General features: G+C 41.1%; 1 protein-coding gene and 1 pseudogene across 3 annotated transcripts in view; both read right to left on the bottom strand.

The window, feature by feature from the left end:
* GRM7 (glutamate metabotropic receptor 7) overlaps positions 1-15,063 on the bottom strand; it is a 1,182,365-nt gene that overhangs the window by 1,091,360 nt on the left and 75,942 nt on the right. The window lies entirely within an intron of this gene.
* LOC101646102 overlaps positions 1,925-15,063 on the bottom strand; it is a 50,171-nt pseudogene continuing 37,032 nt past the window's right edge.

Genomic DNA, 15,063 nt, shown 5'->3' with positions numbered 1-15,063 from the left:
TCCAGGATGCAGCACAGCTCTCTCAAGTGCCACAATGTCATTATGGAGAGCTTTTCCTTTCTCATGACTGTCACCTGTCAGCTGTTCTTCCTGTATTTCATAAACTCAAACATAGTGTAAATGTGATTTAAAGATTTCCCCTTTCCTCATCCCTCTGCTCTTTCCTTTCTATCTAATTAAAAACAACAACAACCAAAACCAACAGCAATAAAATTCTACCTTCTGTCAATTCACCGTCATTGAGTCAATGCTAACTCATTTCGACCTCCTATGGGTTTCTGAGACTCTAACTGTTTTCAAGAGCAGAGAGCCCAGTCTTCTTCCCGAGGAGCTGCTGGTGGTTTTGACCTGCCAACCATGCTGATCACAGCCCAACACGTAGCCACTATACCACTAGGGCTCCAACCACCTTCTGAGCAGTGGTGATGGTCTGAGAAAGTGGTGGACAGGCCACTCTTGACTTTCTCTGACTACCCAAAAAGGAAAGAGAATCCATCTCCACAGGAGCCCAAGGGGGGGCTGCATGGAAGTAGAGGCCAGAAGTGCGGTCAGTGGCTAGCTTTACCTTCTTCTAAGACCAACTGTTCCTTACAGGCTCTCTACTTTTCTGCTGACTTCAAGAATTTGTTGCAATAGCCACACAGAACTCACACATCGCACTCAACAACTACGGGGCTTATCAGGAACATGAGTAAGTTACCACCAACCAGGATCAGAAAACAGACATTAGAGCACCACCTCTCCTTATCCAGCACACCAGTCTCATTCTGATTTTCAGCCTCTGACCACGTGGTCCCTTGCCAGCTGCCTCTGTCATTCGGGAAGCCTCGCATGGTTCTGCCTCCCAGTCTTCCAGTCTCAGCACTGCCCTGCTCTGTCTCAATTCCTGGCCTTCCTCTCGGGTACCCATGTGGCATGGCCTCTCCTGCCATTCCCACTTCAGGCAGGGATGTCTGCCAAGCTCTAGTGACTCCTCTTCCTTGAAGATTCTGGATATTCATTTTTCTGCACCTTGTAGGCCTCCTTTTTATGCCCACTAGTCTCTATGAGTGTTTCACGCCCCCAAATGTTACGATTCCACCCAAGGATTTGGCATGGATTTCAAAGAAATAGCTAGAAAATGCAGTCCAAGTAAGTTGACTTCATTCACCACATGTTCACACAACACAAGAAATGAAATGTGTCACTGCATTATTCATGTAAAACTGTTGAAATAGTCAATGCATTGTTTCATATATGTTCAATAATAATAATAATATGTGTACATATATAAATCATTGGAAAAACACACTCCATCTTTGTTTAAAAAGATCAATTGGAAATCATGTGGTATATATGTTATATACCTATGAATTTAAAAACTAACATTTTATTACTGAAGTTGTAAAAAGGTTAGTGAGATACTTAAGAGCATTTTTTATCTTAAATATCTCTTGCTATACTGGATTTTAAAAACTTCATTATATGTAAATAATATAATTAAATATTTAAAGACAATAATTTCTCTAATTAGTCCATTATAGCTGGCATGCCCTGAATGTGTAAAGACTCTTTACCCATTTTCTGTTTCAAATTTCAGAAGAGCCATATGCAAATAATCCCTATTAACCCTTTGCAAATGAACTAAGAATCACCACCAGGCTATTGGGTCAGAACAAGCAGTGAATGTTTCAAGTAATGAACATAAGAAAGGGTTAACTAATGAATATTCTTGAGGAAATGGCCTAGTTGTGTACCCTCTGTAGGAAATAAACTACCATATTCTTTTTAAATGCTTTTGGTACAACATTATTGGCATATATTTGTATCTCGTAATATGATTCATAATAAAAATACTCTTTCCTTTTCATGTACACACCCAGCAAGCCTGACAGCCAAGTGTACATGTGTGTACAGACACATCCATGCTTACACACACACCATTTCCAGTAGCGATGCATGTCACTGAGGAAGCTGAGGACAGAGGTCACCCCTGTTCACCGATCTACTTCTCCAAACACAATGTCTTGGGTACCTATGATGACACCATCTACCAGCATGTGTCCCTTGGACATCTTTTCCAAACCAGCCAAGTGGGCAAAACCAGGCGCCTTGATCTTGCATCAATACGAGCGGCTGCTGCCATCAGACACCAGGTATACACCAAACTCGCCCTTAGGAGCCTCAATGGCAGTGTAAGTGGCCCCTGGAGGAACCTGGTAGCCCTCGGTGTGCAGCTTAAAATGGTGAATCAGCGACTCCATGGAAGTCTTCCCCTCGGATCGCTTTAGAGGAGACACTTTTGGCGTCATCAACCTTGATCTCCCCAGGAGGTATCTTGTTAAAAAACTGTAGGATGATCCAAAGGGACTGGCGCATCTCCTCCACCCAACACAGGTACCGATCGTAGCAGTCCCCTTGGGAGCCAATGGGAACATCAAACTCCACCTGGTCATACACATCATAGGGCTATGCCTTCTGAAGGACTCACTGGATACCGGAGCCCCGGAGCATCACCCCACTGAAACCATAGTTAAGGGCATCCTCTGCTGTTACAACCCTGATGTCCACTGTGCGATATCGCCAGATCCTGTTGTTGGTCAGCATCTCCTCCACCTCATCAATCCGGATAGGAAGTTCTCAGAAAACTCATAGATGTCATCCATGAGCCCGAGGGGTAGGTACTGGTACACGCCTCCTGGCCTGACGTAAGCAGCGTGCACTCAGGCTACGGACACTCGCTCATAGAACTCAAAACATCTTCTCCCTTTCTTCAAACATCCAGAAGAAAGGGATCGTGGCCCCAATGTCCAGGGCGTGTGTGGTCACCGCCATGAGGTGATCCAGAAGCCGTGTGATTTCTCCAAACAGCACTCGGATCCACTGAGCCCGTGGTGGAGGCTGGATGTTGAGCAACTTCTCCACAACCAGTGAATAGGCCTGTTCATTACACATCATGGACACATAGTCCAGCCGATCGAAGTCTGGAAGGGCCTGCAGATAGGTCTTGTACTTCATGAGCTACTCGGTGAGGCGCTGCAGCAGGCCAATGTGAGGGTCACACTTGCGCACCATCTCCCTGCTCAGTTCCATCAGGAGTCGCAGGACTCCGTGGGAGGTGGGGTGCAGAGGCCCAAAGTTCAGGGTCAGGTTCGACACCAATTTGTCCTTGGGAGGGTCCACATCATTCCAGGGTGGAGGCTTCCAGTGGGCTGTTTCCTTGGTAGGGTACATGAACAGCCCCTGCAAACTTTTCCGCCCATTCCACATCTGGCTGCCACTGGGCTGAATTGCCAGTCGGACCCTGGCCTCAGGCTGCAGCACCTGGGCCGCAATGCCGGTAGGCTGCAGAGGGCCCTCGGTGCCACCCTGTCGCTCCCGGGGCCGACGGCGGATCATAATAAAATATTTTAGTGGAAGAACACGCATCCAGATAGATGACACAAGTTGCTGTGTTAGACTTTTCTTAGTAGTGATTTTATGGAGGCCCATTTTCACTTTTTATTCTTCAAAATCAATCTTAACATCACCTCTGGGAAGATTCTCCCAAACCTGTCCCCTATCCAACCAGCATTGTTACTTTATACCTTTATTGCTTTTATCACATTGCATCATAATTATTTACTTAATCGACTTTCTTCTTCACTGGAATATTAGTTCCATGAAGCCAGACCCTGTTTCATTAACTTTGAATCCCCCAAAGTTTAGTGCATCCATTGTTTCAACAAATATATATTAAATGTCTACTCCTCCAGAAGTGTGTGCTGGGTCCAAAGAGATGGAAGAGAGAGAGAAACTGAGAGATTCTTGAATTTATAAAGTTTACAATTCAATGAGGGAGATAATAAATATAGAAGCAAACTTGCAAAGCACTAATTACAAATATGGATAAGTTCAATAGTGTAAAAAAGATAGTGTGAGTGCTTTAGAATAACCGGAGCAAACTAGGACGATCTACCTAAAACTACCATTGTGGTTGAGACCGGGGAGGAGAGGTTCCAGGCTAAGGGAACAGTGTGTTTGTGTGTATTAGTTTCATAGTTGCTATAACAAGATATCATTAACTGGATAATTAATAGGACCCCTGGTAGAATACTGGTTAAGTGCTCAGCTAGGAATCAAAAAGTTGGAGGTTTGAACATAACAGTCCCTCTGCAAGTAAACCATGTGGCATTCTCCTGAGTCCAAGTCAACTCGACAGCAGGGAGGTTTGGGTTTGGGGTGATGTATAAGTACATCGATGTCTTGTCTCCTAGTTCTGAAAGCTGGGGGTCTAAATCCAGGGTGTTGTTAGAGCCATGATCTCTACAACGAGAAGATCCTTTATGGCTTCATTCTGCGTCTAGTCGTCTCGGGTATTCCTTGCTTTATAAATGAAGGTTTCACCCATCTCTTTGCTCCATGCTTTATCACTTCTTTTCTAGGGACACTACTTCAATTGGATTAAGGCTCACCCAACTCCAATATGACCTTATGTTATTTTAACTATTAGCACCTTCAAAGACCCTATTTGTGAATATGGTCATATTTGTAAGTATTAAGGGTTAGGACATTAACAGATCTTTCAGAGGCCTACTCTATACATGGTAATGTATGAAGTTTCTGAGACAAGGAAAACTCAGCAGGAATTAAACAGGTAATTGCAGGAATACATGTTACTTCTTGCACCAATGAATAGAATACAAAACACGTCATTATTGAAGCTTTAAGAAAGTTAGTAGAGTATTTAAAATCATTTTTAATCATTAATATACCTTGCTATACTGGTAACCACTCCCCTTTATTATACTCAAATCATATGAATAAACCTGAAAAGATCAGGTAATCCTCCTTCTAAATCATTCCATTATATCTGATATTTCCCTAAAATGTGTAGGATTTCTGAGCCATTTTCTCTTTCAAATTCCCAAAGAGGCGCATGCACATGAACCCTATTAGCTCTTTGCAAATAAACCAAGAATCAAGGCCATTGGGTCAGAACAATTACTGAATGTATCGAGTATCTGGAAAGTAGCCGTGTCTGCCAACCTGATGGAAAATAAAACATAACCCTCTCTCCTCTCACTATTGCGCCTCCTCTCAACCAGGGCAGAGATTGCTAGTTGACCTTGCTGTCCTTTTCCGTTGAGGCTACAGAGCACCCCGAGATCTTTCGTAGCAGAGCACTTCCAGCAGCCTCCACCAATTACTCAAAAGGGACACGCAAGATGATAGCATTGCCCTCTTCCCGATTAAAGTGGTTAATATACTTTTTAACCTAACGAACGGGGGACTTGACGTTTGTTTGAGAGCTACAAAAGCTTTCATTAATTGAGTTATATATTTAAAATCATGAGTAAAGAAAAGGGAGATGAAGACCGCTCTTCACAGGAGTTCAATAGATATTAGCATTAATAAGGATGGTGGTGGTGAAAGTAATAACAATGGAGAAGTGTGGGGAATCCCAGTAATTTATAGGAGTTAGCGTTTGAGATTATTCCTAAAAGTGAGAACCACATGAGCTGTCCTTTAATGGCTACATTGATGATGATGATGATGATGATTATTGTTGTTGTTTTACTTATAGCCCAGTTACTATGTTATCAAAAGAATAGAAAAACTCTATCCTTAGGAAACCCTAGAACTGATTGTGATTGCAAACTCATTTTTAAGGCGATTTAACCTTGGGTGGGGTGGGGGTAGAATGTTCTAAAATTGATGTGGTAATGATTGTACTGTATATTGAACTATTGAATTGTATGACATGTAAATTATGTGCCAATAAAACTGTTGAAAAAATGATAAAATAAAACTATCCTTACACTCATGCAAAAAAGACCATTTCAAATGACACAAGTAGTAAGAAATTACCCTTTTGACCTACACCACATACTCTTAGAAATAGCCAGCCATCAGCTATGCTGACTCCCTCTCTTGTTCTCTTGCTGAGACCAGAACCCCAGCAAGCCAGTCACTTAGTCTACAATGATCATCCCCATCTGCATTGGACAATCTGCACATATAAGTAAAAATGATAACATTTATACTTTAGTGAGATTTAGACTCGGAAGTATTCTACTGCATTGTTTAGATTTAGAAGCAAAAAGTAACACAGTATAAAGGGTAAGTAAGTCAACAAGGCTTCCTGCTCATACATCCACGGGCTTATTCTAAAGGGTGTGGATACATGTCTCTGCAAACAGTAGGTGCTGCAGACAAGTTCTTTCAGCAATACGCTCTGACTAAAAGGCACAGTCAAAACTACATTCGGAAGAGACATGAAGAGCCAGTTCTGTTTAAGGCAGAGAGGTTTGCTCAGAAGTGCAGGCCAAGTGATTTTGAGAATTGCAAAATAATCATCTTACTAGGCTCCCTTGGATGCTCCACAATGATCCCAGGAGCTAATGAAAAAATAAATTTTAAGAAAATGGAAACTGTATTGGTGAGAAACAAAGACCAGGAAAATGGCAACAAGGATTTTTTTCCCATCACAAAAAATGTACCTGCTCATTCTAGTAGACAAGGCGACTGCAGTTTAGAGGATTTAAGGAACTAAGTCAGTGGTGTGTGCGATAGGTTTCTTTGTATCACCATGGCTGCCATAGGAGCCACATAGGAATATGTGGGTCGAGTTTAGCCTGTCAAACAGGTCGCAGCTTGATTGGAGGGCACCTTAGATCAATGGCTCTCTGGCAGCTGCCCTCTCTCCTCTCCCTCTGCTTTCACCTTCCTGTTGACAAGACACGTGGTGCCACACTTAGACCTGAGAGAGCCCTGGAGATGCTTCCGCCACCACTGGATCCACAAGACTTTGTGAGATTCCTGATTTTTGCATCATTGCATGTGCTGCGTGAGTCCAAAGATGAATTTAAGAACTAGCATTGGACTTATGGACTTGATCTGGACTGGGCTGGGGTGTTTCTTCGTAGACAATTACTCATTGATATAAAGTTCTTTGTTGTACATACGAATGTCTCTGGATTTATTTCTCTTGTCAAACTGGACTGACACAGTAAAGCTGAGATTTTGAGAGAGATTGACCTCAGTGCAGAGCTCACATAATTTGCACGACCTTTTATTTGCCTACACACTTAGTTTTATTTCTCCCTACAGCCACACACTATAACGAGTGAAGGAAAGGCAAGTGACTATTCCATTCACCACATTTGTGGGGTGCTTTGTGTGAGTGACCAAAGGAAGATATAACAGGCGTTCCTCTATTGGGGAGAAAGGGTTATTCCCTTCCATGTAGGAAAGGGGAGAAAGAAGGAGATTTCTACTTCTGTAAAGAATTACAGTGTCAGAAACTCACGGGGACTGTTCTGCCCTGCCCCACAGGGTCGCGATGAAGCTTCACCAACACAGTGATAGTTGTTTGTTTGTTTGTTTGTTTGTTTGTTTGTGGTGTGTGCTGGAAGGATCTTGGGTTCACATCTTCCACCAGCCCACAAACCACTCAAACAGCAAACACCTTAGCAGTGTGTATGACCAGCTAATTATGACCCTAATCAACGTTTCCCTCCTCTTCACTGATGTCGTGTGTAAGGTTTAGGGCACGTCTTTTGAACTTCGGTTGGCAGGCATCATCGCCAAAGACTTCATCCACATCCTCCATCAGTTTTTCTCAGGCATGCTTGTTGGTTTTGTTAAGTGCTGCCAAGTTGATCCCAACTCAAAGCAACCCTAGGTCCTGCATCAGCCTCACAATGATTACATTTGAGCTGATTATTGCAGCCACTCCCTTAATCCATCTCACTGAGGGCGTTTCTCTCTTTTGCCGACCACCTAATTCACCAGGCATGGTCTTCTCCAAAGACTGGTTTCTCCTGATAACATGTCCAAAATATGTGAGATGAAGCCTTGCCAGCCTTGCTTCTGTGGAGCACTCTGGCTGTACTTCTCTCGGGACACATTTGTTTATAGATCAATACATATCCCTCCCCTCCGGAGGGAAGAAAAGCTGCCGGTGATATACAGTACGGAGTCTTGTGTGCCAACTTCATATTGTTACTAGTACCATTTGCTGTCAAGTTGCCCTAACTCATGGTAGCCCCGTGTGCGTCAGAGCAGAACCATGCGCCCTAGGGTTTCCCATATCTGATTGTTCAGTATTTGACCTCCAGGTCTTTCTTCCAAGGCAATTCTCAGTGGACTCAAACCTCTAACATTTCAGTTAGCAGCGGAGGGCATTACTCATTTTGCTCACAAACACTTTCATTAGCTTACCTGGTTCTCAGTTTATTTTGTGTGGTTTATAAAAGACTAATCCCCTCTTGCACAAACAAGCCCTTTGTTCTAGCAAATCTTCCAAAGCAGGTTCTAAGTTGAGCAACTGATTCTTAAGATAGGGGAGGTGGCCAGGAAGTCAAAGTTCTAAATAGAGTAGAAATGGACACAAAGTAAGTAGAATAAACTCTAGGTGTTATAGATGATCCATACTGACCTTCTTGCCAATCAGACACATAATCTTTTATATAGATGATATGACATATTTCCTGATTCCCCCCAAAATAACGTGGAAGGCTTTGGCTTTTATTTTTATTGACACATAAACATGTGCTATAAAACTGATATCACATCAAATGGAAGAGATTGATAATCCTGCAGACATCACACTCCCTTTCCAATTTTTTGAAGCAGACAATTTTTTGGTGCCAGACTCAGTTTACTCAATTGCTCACAAAGGCCAAGTAGTGAAAGTCCCTAACTAGCACTTCATCAAGTTTCCTAGGCAAAGATGCAAATAGGAAAAATAATTTTAAAAATCCTAACTGCCATTTTATGCACCAACTCAAATATGGGGGGGGGCTGAATAATTGTGATTGACAAACAAGTGCTCACAAACCCACTACTTATTAGCACAGCATGCTCCATTTAAGGGAAAATTTTCTAACAGTAAATACAGCAGAAGGCTACAATTATAACCTTTCAATGATTGCTATCCAAAGAAAAACCACTTAGTGATAAATTGGATGGCAAGAGGCGATCATCACTTGCTTATGTAAGCTTCCATTGATTTGACCAAGTTGTTTGCCTGGAAATATCTGGGCATTGATAAAAAAAGCTGCAAATACCACATTTCTCCCATCTAAATATTATTAATTACAAGGTATAAAATATGGCATTCAATTTGAAAGGTATGTGGCACTTTGACTGGCAGAAAAAAAATCTGCTTGACAACTGTTAATTATACTTTATGATAAATAATATTTATCATTTACATAATTATGTTCAGATTTAAATCCTTTCATAGATTTGCTTTCTCACACGCCTTGATGCATACCTGGAAGAGGAGGGCAATATCATCGTCAGTGTGCACGTAACGTGACATTCCTGTGGATCCAGCCTCAGACAGTTAGGTCTTCCTCATGGGAAATGAGTGGAGAGTAATTATAGGTAAGTGATAATAGATCATGAAAATTGTGATTTTCAATACCTGGGGGGAAAGGTAGTACTGAGTAAATAACTGTGAGGAAATTTGTCAATGTGTTATGGATTGTTTTCTCCTTTCCCACTGCCCACGCCTGTCAGTAATTATGAATAACTGAATGAATAATAGAAATGTATAGATATTTAAATGTACACACATGAATCCTGGTAGTGCCATGGTCACAACACTTTTCTGCTAAGCAAACCCTAGTGTCCAGAACTCACCGGTCCTTCTCTGAGAGAAGTTCAGGCAGTCTCCGTCGGTAAAGATTACAGACTTCCAAACCCTGACGGGCAATTCAATTCTATCCTACATGTGCGCTGTAAGTTGGAATATACTAGACCACAGTTGGCCTGCTAATTACAAGGTTAGCAGTTTGAAACCACCAGCCATTCCTTGGGAGAAAGATGAGGCTTTCTACTCTGGTAAAGAGTTACAGTCTTAGAAACTCATAGAGGCAATTCTACTTTGTCCTGCAGGGTGGCTATAAGGCAGGAATGACCCAATGGCACTGAGTTGTGTACATACAGGCACACATATTTATAGGAGCATATGTATGGTAATTACATAATCCAGTGTCAATTTGAGGATTAAGAGTATAGGGGTGGAATCTAGCCTGTCAATCCAGAGATAGCCAATGAGAACTCTTCGTGGGCATGGCCTTCTCTTGAGAGCTGTGGGGACTGCTGTATTTTCCTCCTTGGCGAGGGGAGACACTTCTCTCTCTGTGTGCACTCCCTGAGATGATGCTCTACTGACAAGACCTGACAAGACACATGGCACTACGCTGATAGACCCCCATGCCCTGGGAACTGGAAAAGCCACGTGGAACCCCTGTTAGTGCTGAGATGCTTACACCACCACTGGATGCAACAACTTTCTACCCACTGGCCTGTGATCATCCTGCATTCAGCATCATTGCATGTGCTTCGTGAGTAGGAAGAGGACTTTATAGATTGGTATCAGACTTATGGGCTAATATTGGACTTATGGGCTTCAACTGGATTGGGCTGGGATACTTTTCTAATGCACAATTACCCTTTATATAAAACTCTCTCTTATGCACATATCAGTGTCCATGAATTTGTTTCTCTAGTCTACCCAGACTAACACAATATGCACAATATGAGAAGTGTGCATGTATATGTGATCCTGTTTGAAAAGTTTAATATTTTTAAATAAGATCATATCAATGCATCCTAAACTTGATCACTTATAAATTCACAAAAACACCAGAGTAGAGACAGAGACACATACCTGGGAAGACAAGTGTCGCACGAGGATCACTGATAACTGAAGGAATGAAAAGGAAGCAAGGAGTTCCCAGACTACAGACAAGCAAGGGGCTCTGGTGCAGCAGTTATCAAAATGCTTGGCTGCTAACTGAAAGGTTTGTGCTTCAAACTCACCAGCCACCGCTCAGGAGAGGATGGGGCAGTCTGCTGCCATAAGATCACAGCCTCAGAAACCCTATAGGGCAATTCTACTCTGCCCAAAGGGTTGCTCTTAGTCACGTTGACTTAACGGCAACATGCTCTTGTTCATTTTTCTGCTTTTCATTGGCAAGAAAGGGATTGATGCCCTCTGCAGCCTGATGTGGATTTGCAGCCTACAGAACCGTGAGAATGCAGGGGCTTTGGCTTGTAGTTCTTTAAGAATATCCACTTGTGTGTTTGTGTCGTAGCAGCACTAGGTAACTAAGACGATTAAAACTGGACTCTTTCTGCAGGGGTGGGGTGGGGTGGGGCGGGTAAAATGCCCTGGTTAAAAGATAGTGCAACGCTTGAAATAGGGGAAAATGTGAAGTAGCATCAGTGAAAATATATTGCATAAAAAAATCAACAAGATAAAACAAAGGAGCAACATAAGTAAAAGCAATACATTTGAAATAATTTGTAAATGCAAAGCCTGAATTCGAGTCTTAACAAATCATCTAATGAGCACAAGCTGTATTTTTGTCTGGTGATTACATTATGAGACTTTTTTTTCTAGGGATATTACTATAAAAGAGAAGAGAAATGTATATACAGAGACATTGCTTACAGGATGATTTACAAAAGTAAAAATTTGGAAGCAATGGAAGTGTCTAAATGTAGGAGATTAATGAAATAAGTAGTTCCATATATTGGAATTATAATCAACTTGTAAAAATTACCTAAGTATAGAATATTAAATCATATGGGAAATGGTGATAATGCCTAGTGAAAATGTAATAGACATAAAAATGACATAAATAGCCTATCTCAGCATTAGCAAATAACTGTTCTGTGTTAATGTAAGTATAAATATAAATTAAAAGAGGCATATATATGAATAGAAAAATATAATAGTAATTACCTTAAAGTTTTAGAATTATATGTACATTTATATTTTTCTTTACATTTTTCTGTACTTTACAAGATTTCCACAATAAAATATACATGACTAGACTTTTGAAATAGTTGAGATAAAGTTTACATAATGTAAAATTAGTTTTTTAACCATGTTGAAATAGAATAGTCACTGCTACTTCATACAGTCACAATGTTGTGGTACCATGACTGCAATCTATGAAATACTCTCTGTTTTTTCCATTTATATTTATGAATACAATGGTCAGGACTTTTCACAACTCGGTATAAATGAAAAATCCTGGCTGTTTTGTGGACCACGGACCAACTGTCATCAAAAGACTAAAACAAAAACCCAAACAAAATAGAATCCGTTGCCATGGAGTTGATTCTGACTCATAGCAGCCCTCTACCAAGTTTGTGGACTGCAACTAGTCAAAGATGCAGACCCTCTCCTCCCCTTTCTCCCTGTGAAGAGTTGGTGGGTTTGAAATTTTTGAGAACCTCTCAATCTATTTGGCCCAATGATTTCACTTAAAATCTAGAGTTCATCATAAGATTGTCAAGGTACTGTGAATATATTGTGCAAAGATGACGACTGAAACATTTTAATAAGGAAAAATATGGAACCGATTTGTAAATCTATGAAAGGGTAATCATGTGGGGAACTGGGACAACTATTGTACACAGCTGAACAGTTCTTAAGATGATGATATTTAGAAAACACGACCTCCATCCTAACGGGACACTTTTGAAGATGCTATTTCCCTCCCACTATGTTCACCTAAGGGTATAGACCAAGCAACAATTATCCAATTTTTATGAGAAGCTGCAAAAGCTCTCAAGTTCTATAATATCCAGGTTCAAGGACAAAAGTAAGATGTCTATTGGCAGGCTCTTAACTATGATCCTAGAATTTGTACATTTCGGTATAAAGATACATTTATAACCATATCCATGTATCAAATACTTATTTTTAGTTTTAAAATCTAGATTTTCAGAACCAATTCTTAAATTCAGTGAAGTTTAGAAGAAATGACTTCGACTTCTAAAATAAAGCTAATTTCCTTGTGATACCTAATGATGAGACCATACACACCTCTCAGTTAGGGTGTAAAAGAGGTAACTAATTTGAGAAGGGTGCTGAGTCTGTGGTCATATTGGCTCATTCACTTATTCACTCAATGAATCCTTCTGAGGCACTGAGCTAAGTGCCTAGAAGCCCAAAGGACCAAAATAGCAGCATAGGCAAACCTCTTTAATGGAACTTGATGTGGAGAGACACATCATTCAATAAGCACTTACTCATAAAACAGCATGAAATGTGTCCTAAACAACACAATGGATATTTGTGTAGGCATTGTCTCAAGAGTAAGTCTCAAAATGGATTGTTTTTGCTTTTCTCTCTCTTTTTTTTACTTTATCCTCTCCACCCACACTTCTATTTCCTTCTGTAACAGATATGTTTTTTTTTTCATTTCTACCTAATAATAACCCAAAGATATTAATTTCCCATGTAACTTGTAAGCCCTTATGTTATAAAACAAGAGCCAGGATGCCAATATCCCTATCGTGGCTCCCTAAAAACATCAATATGTTTGACTGACCTCTGTATATGGCCCTCAATGACTCAGGTGACTAACTAGGAAGAGCAAACCCACTGCTGCCCATTGATCCTGATTCGTAGTAACTCACAGGACAGAATAAAACTGCTCTCCAGGGCTGGTGGAAGCGGAAAGCCCTGTCTTTCGCCCTGGAAGTTGCTAGTGGGTTTGAGCCACTAGCAGCCCAAGGTTTAACCCACCACACCACCAGGGTGCCCTGATTTAGGTACAAAAGTGTGGTAGTTACATAATCTGGTGGCAACTATTAAGAGTGAAGGGGTAGAGTTTAGCCTGTCAACCAGGTCACAGCTTGATGACCTCATTTGGAGGTGCCACGGAGATAAATAGCTCACTGGAGGCCAGATCCACACAGACACTCTGCTTGCTTTCCTGCTGACACGCTACATGGAGACCCAATGCCACCGCATCCACAAGACTTTCCACCCACTGTCCTGTGATCTTCCTGCATTCGGTGTCATTGCATGTGTTGCGTGAGTCTGAAGAGGAAATTATAGACTGGTATCGGACACATAGTATGGACTTGATCTGGACTGGGCTGGGATGTTTTCTTAATATACAATTACACTTTGATGTAAAATTCTCTATTACACACATACGAGTGTCTATGAATTTGTTTCTCTTGTCAACCCAGACTAATACAAAAAGTTTCAAATCTAGAATCCCTTCTACTGCAAAGTGTGTTGCAGATAAAGTTTTAAAACTAGCATGCTATAAATTCCTCTGGCCTCAAATGTATCTGACTGAATGCTATTAAAAAATAAAGAAAAGAAAAAGAAGTATGTTGCCCCTTAGAGCTGTCCCAGGTAAGAAGAACCACTGGTCTATCTGAACATCTACTTTTATGACACTCCAGCACCAGTATCTTCACATATAATCCAGCCTCCCCACCCCTACAATGGAGTCAAGCCTGACTCAGCACACCTATCAGACTAGAACTTCCCTTTTGAGTATCTGAGATTGTACATTTTTACGAAAACAGAGACACTTAATTTTCTTCCATTTAGCAGCTAATGGGTTCAAACTGCTGACCTTGCAGTTAGCAGTCCAATGTGTAACCACTACGTCCAAAGGATTCCTCTAACATGTAGCCAGTTATCAATATTTCCTGCACCTTGCCCCTGTAAGCTTTAACTTTACCAGTGCCTGGGCCCCTACTCAGAGTAACTCAAATATAATGAGTCTAAACTGAAGCCTGTGTTTTGAGATTATGAAAGGCTTCCCAGGAGATTCTACTACACAGCCAATCAAGAACCAGTGACTCCTATGGTCATCCCTATGACATACTTGGCCATCTCCTACTCAGAAGTAAACAAGCCTTTTCTTTTTGGTTATTGATGCATTAGGAGATATTTATCTATCTCCAGAGTTCATTCAAAGTACACCCAAGGGGTATACATATAGTCAGCATTTTCAAGCTGACCATAGCAAACATGTGCTTCCAAAGTTGATAAAAAGCATACCAGTTATTTTTCTTCACTTTGGGAGCAGATGAACAAAACTCCCTTTGATATTTACCATTTTAACCATTTTGTATAGTTGGCATAATTATATCCATTTTATAGAAGAGGAACTGCCATCCTGAGAGAATAAGTAAGGTCACATTGCCATGAACCTTAGTGGGGGTGGGGGAGCTAGAAAATGTGCAATCTATGACTCTCACAGAATTGAGTATCAGTCAGGAATCCCTGGTTGATACAAATGGTTAAGTATTCTGCTACAA

This window comes from Echinops telfairi, unplaced genomic scaffold (genome assembly GCF_000313985.2).
Source record: "Echinops telfairi isolate 266 unplaced genomic scaffold, ASM31398v2 ScPeMD7_7474;HRSCAF=8512, whole genome shotgun sequence".
Classification (NCBI taxonomy): Eukaryota; Metazoa; Chordata; class Mammalia; order Afrosoricida; family Tenrecidae; genus Echinops; species Echinops telfairi.
This window is presented reverse-complemented; position numbering and strand designations above follow the sequence as displayed.